Genomic DNA, 5,385 nt, shown 5'->3' on the forward strand with positions numbered 1-5,385 from the left:
CATCCGCCGCCATCACCTCATGTTTCAGCGTGTCGCAAGGATCTGTACACAATTACTGGAAGCTGATAATGTCCCAGTTCTTCCATAGCCTGCATACTCACCAGACATGTCACCCAATGAGCATGTTTGGGATGCTCTGGATTGATGTGTACGACAGCGTGTTCCAGTTCACGCCAATATCTAGCAACTTCGCACAGCCATTGAGGAGTGAAACAACAGTCCACAGGCCACAATCAACAGCCTGATCAACTCTATGCGAAGGAGATGTGTTGCACTGCATGAGGCAAATGGTGGTCACCCCTACCTTTAAAAAAAAAAAAAAGTTTCTATGACCAACAGATGCATGTCTGGATTCCCAGTCATGTCAAATTCATAGATTGGGGCATAATGAATTTATTTCAATTGACTGATTTCCATATATGAACACATGTTGCATTTTATATTTGTGTTCCGTGTAGTTATGATATGAGAGAGAGAGACTCTCTTGTGGAGTCAGTCCCAATAAGATGAGAACCCGGTTGGCTCGTACTCTCTGCTGAGAGGGAGAATCCCTGCCCAAGCTGAAGTGACCATGTGAGATTACGGCAAGGGACGGGACACTGAGACGAAGGAGCCCAGTAGCAGTCGAGCAATGCGTTCTCAAGCTAATATCTTCTCTCTCTCTCTTTCTTATTATAGATGCCTGTGTCACTTCCATGGCAGACCGTTGCTTTGGAGGCCGATAGCAGCCTGACACGGCGGTTTCCCCAGGGTTAGGGCTTCGCCACGGTGCGAGGTAAGCCTCTTCCATGGCGCTTGGCTGTAATGCCAACGATATGCTCTAATCTATGCCAAATAATCAGTCCGCTTTCAGAGTCGGGTGTGGCATTGGGAATGGGTGTGTGCGTGTGTACACTATGTGAACAGGTGTGTGTGTTCTCATGCATATAAAACACGTTTTTTTGTCTTTCTGTTTGTGGAAGGCGTGCATGAGTGAACTCCTATGTAGGTCTTGTGTGTGTGTGTGCAAGCATGTGTACTTGTGTGTGTTTATCCTCAAATAACCTCTCTGGATGTCGTTTCGCCACGCCAAGATATGTTTAGTTGCCTGGGAATGCCAGGAGTGTAAACAGGGAATGACGAGACACTCAGGAGAAAAGTCTTCTCCTGTCTGCCTCGGGCGTGAATGACATTATCACAGCCTGATAACATCTACTGCACCGGGCCACAGGAGAGGTTCTGTATCAGCAGGCAAGCGGAAAGAGTCTGGGGGGGTGAGGAGAGCGGAGAAGAGGAAGAGAGGAAAGCATGGAAAAGACAGTTGGAAAAGGAACGAGAGTGGGAGAACAAGAGGGAGAAAGTTAAAGAGGGAGTCCCTTTATCCCTTGGCGGTCGGGCTGTGTAGTCATCTATCTTGCCAGGCATGTAGAGAGGGGAGGATTTCCAGTCTGTTCTAATTTCAACTTTGTTCTAATTTCCACTCTCCCAGGAACACACACACACACACACACACACACACACACACACACACACACACACACACACACACACACACAATCCCAATCATGGACTCACACAGACAAATCCAGACTCGGGAACGGTCACGTGGATACAGGAACACACCAAAAAATACACTGGTCACGCTGCACTCACAAGGACAAATTCGTGCAGGCACGTCAATGTATTTTTCCAAACCCATTCAACCTGCAGTGTAGTGTACCCACAGGCGACCAGACATATTCATTCACATGTATCGGTCTTTCACTGGCCCGACCTTGCACTAGCGGGAAAAATTTGACAGACTAGAGCTGCAAGGTTTCTACAGCTACTGCCAGCGACAGCTAGCTCAGCCATTCTCATGCTGAGGGCTCCCCCCTCCCCCCGTCGTGTATAAAGGTGAGCTCAGCCCTATCCCTCATCTCGCTGCCTGTGCAACAGGAAAGACTGTCCCGGTCCTATGTTTATCGCTACACACACACATACACACTGGCAAAAACGCTGGTGTTATCATCTAGGCTTCCTCCCCAGTCCCACTGGGACTCGTGCCCAGCTTTTGATGTTAACCCAGCTCAAAAAGAGCTCTCTCACACTGACGACGACACACTGCTTGTTAGACTTCAGGCCCTATTCCCCCGCTACGAGAGGAGGGGGAGTCTGAGGAGCGGAGTGACGAAAGAGATCTACTTTTCAATTCATACTACTACCTCGCCTTACCGTTCGTTGTGGCTGGCAACGTGCCTGTCGTGGTCCTCAGCTCCAATTTGACAAACTGTTAAACCGTCCGGGTGACTTTTTATCTTCTGAAACGTCTTAGCACTCCTGAATACTGCAACAATTCACAAGAATGTGCAGACAAAGGGTTTATTGTCTTGTCCGTACATGTTCAGTGAGCTGACGATACACAGCCGTCTCTTGCTAGCTAGCTAACGCCATGCTTCATGATCAAGTAACGTTAGCATATCTAGAATGACCGTTTTACCCCTCCCATTCAAATACAAAAGGAGAGTAACGTTATCGCACAGTGACATTCATATTATAATATAGGCTACACAGCTAGGTAACTTGAGCTAGTGTAAGCCTACGAGTGTCTATCGAGCTAGCTGAAACACAGCTAGGTAACTTGAGCTAGTGTCAGCCTACGAGTGTCTATCGAGCTAGCTGAAACACAGCTAGGTAACTTGAGCTAGTGTAAGCCTAAGATTGTCTATCTAGCTAGCTGAAACACAATCTTAAGATTACACTAGTGTATTACAGTTAACTTAGAACAAACCAGGCGTCATTTGATGAAGTTGCTTCTTGCCTGGACATCAGTGGCACAAAAATATGCTGTTGAGACTTAAAGTTATGGCAACCATTTCAGAATGTCACAAGCTGTTACTACAATTACAGGTAAAAACTCAATAAGAACGAATTAGGAAAATGTCTGTACATTTCATTAAAAAAAATTTGCTCTGCTATTACAATTTTTACTGTAACAGTGTTGGCTCAACGAGACAATTGTGTTTACACTGCCCTGCTTAGAGGGTGGCAACTGTCGGGCGAGTGTCGTACGCTACCTCTGGAGGTGGAGGACGTGACAAGTTTGCAAGTTTACATTGCGGTAATATGTGTAGCCGAAAAGTTGAGGTAAACCTATTTCTCTCTTCAATTTACTCTCTCCATTCTCTCTCTTCACTTAGCCCCCCCTCTCTTTCTATATCTCTATTTCTAACCCTTTCCCTCCACTCTTCTCTCTCTCTCTCTAACCCCAACCCTTTCCCTCCACTTCCATAACCTCTCGCATATCGACTAATTGATGCCGCAATTCTCACTCATTCGCCTTGTCGGTACTCAAACAGAGTCTTAATGTTTGGAAATCTATGGTAGGTCATTGGCTCGCTTGACTAATTCAACTTTTCTCTCTCTACCTTTCTCCACTCTTCTCTCTCTACCTCCCTCCACTCTTTCTCTCTCTCTCCTTTCCTCCACTCTTGGCTCTCCTCTCTACTCCTTCTCCCTCTCCACTCTTCTCTCTCCTCCTCTACCTCTTAACCCTTTTAACTCCATCTCATTGTCTCTCAGCATCTCCAGGCCTGTCGCTTACTACGGAAGTGTCACAGAATGGGTATTCTTTCGCAGAAACTGGATTTTATATTAGAAACTTATTTATGTATGGAGTGCATTTGTAATCAGAGATGTAGGCAGGCGGTGGGCGCTAATAGGGGGAGTACAGTGGGAAACCTTCTTTTTCATAGCCGGCGCTATTAGTTGGTTGGATTCTATTAGTGTTGTTGGGATGACTTTGGCTACAGGGCGATAATGGTACCTTGTGCACTTTTCAAGGACCGGCTACATTATAGGTCTGTTCTAATGGCGGACTGTCACTATCAGTCTGAGTTTTCCTTTCAACGGATGTTTGCTGCATATGCCTTCTTTTTACTGCCTCCATACAGATGACTTTATTAGCGCAGGGCGTGTATCATCTTTGGAAAGTGTTTCCGTTTGCATACGCCCCCGTCCCATTTTTACTCACATGTCTTTTGACATATGGTAAGGATGTGCGGGTGTATGGCATGCATATACTGTTTGTCAATGCTCAGGACAATGCCCACGGCACAGTGTTATGTACCACTTGTTGTTTTAGACACTTCGCACCGCCGCCACCGTTAGCTTTGTTTTTCTCGCCGCTTAGCACCGACCAGACAGACAGACGACGGCCTTGAGCGCGGGAAAGCCTTGTCTGCCATTACATTACTGTAACCGGATGATTGACAGGGGTTTCTTTGTTTTTATATAAGACGCAGCGAATGACAGCTGTACATGTTGAACACTCAACACAGGCCAGAGTCTGCGTCCACCGTTCTCCACGCTTCCAGTCAGTAACAACACACACACACACACACATTTTTGAACTCTCAGATTTGCTTGTGTTCTTCCCATCACACTCATCGCCCTTGTCCAGTTGCCCTTTCAATAAGCGCAATTCCAGCCTGCGCTGTTTTCGGCTCTTCGCTGCACAGGTCTATCCACCCTTTCTGTTTTTGGGCTTTTTCTCCTGTACGGTCTTACGCCCTTTAACCCGACCGGCATGTATGTACACACACACAAGGCCGGTGTGCCGTAGGCCTCTGTTATGGCCGGGACGTTGTAACACCTCCACGTTCGCACGACACACACCACAACCAGTTCTCTCTCTGCGAGGTCGGTAATATCGCACACCCTTACCACCTGTGTTTTACGGTGTTTGAGGTACTTTTCTGTGCTAAGCCAGACGGTTTTACCTCGGGGTAGAATGTCACAGTTGTTGTTGTGTTCGGGCTCACTGCGCCACGTGGGCTTGGCTGGGTTGTCTTCAGGTGGGCTTTTTAATGTGTCTGGTTCGGTCACACACACATTTCCACGGCCAAGCACACATACATCAAAAGCGATTTTTGTCAGTGAGCTTCCAGTATATTGTCTGGTCCTTCTATGCACACATTTTCACATCAAGCCCGTAATGATGCTGTGTGAATGTAGAGAGATATTTCGCCTGCTGTTCAAAAAGAGGAAGTGTCCTTCTTCTCCAAGCGTCCTCGAGTGACAACCACGAAGTGGGATGGTTTATGGATGAGGTTTTCTTCACCCTTCTCACCTCTCCCTATCTCCCCTCCTCCCCTCTAATCTCGTATGTTCATCCAATGACTTGATTGTTTGGTGGGATCTCGGGGTTGTCGCGCGAGACCGTGGTCTAATTGATGCGGCGGTTGTTTGCGAATGACATCAGTAACCTCTTCACCGCCCACCCCCCGCCGACTCCACTCTGAAAAGCGCCACGGGCCACTGCTCCTGATTTAAAACTTCATCCTTTCTATCTGTCATCGTTCTTTCTCCCTCTTCTTCTCTCTCCTTTTCCTCGCTTTTCCTGCCGTCCTCAACTTCCCCGCTCCT

General features: G+C 47.3%; 1 protein-coding gene across 1 annotated transcript in view; it reads left to right on the forward strand.

Moving 5' to 3' along the window:
- Positions 1–682: 682 nt before the first annotated feature.
- The window catches only part of LOC112071869 (retinoic acid receptor alpha), a 131,886-nt gene continuing 127,183 nt past the window's right edge, over positions 683–5,385 (forward strand). Inside the window, exon 1 of the mRNA XM_024139300.2 lies at positions 683–775. The gene's annotated coding sequence lies outside the window, so the exon portion shown is untranslated. The remainder of the gene's footprint in view (positions 776–5,385) is intronic.

This window comes from Salvelinus sp. IW2-2015, unplaced genomic scaffold (genome assembly GCF_002910315.2).
Source record: "Salvelinus sp. IW2-2015 unplaced genomic scaffold, ASM291031v2 Un_scaffold1752, whole genome shotgun sequence".
Taxonomy (NCBI): Eukaryota; Metazoa; Chordata; class Actinopteri; order Salmoniformes; family Salmonidae; genus Salvelinus; species Salvelinus sp. IW2-2015.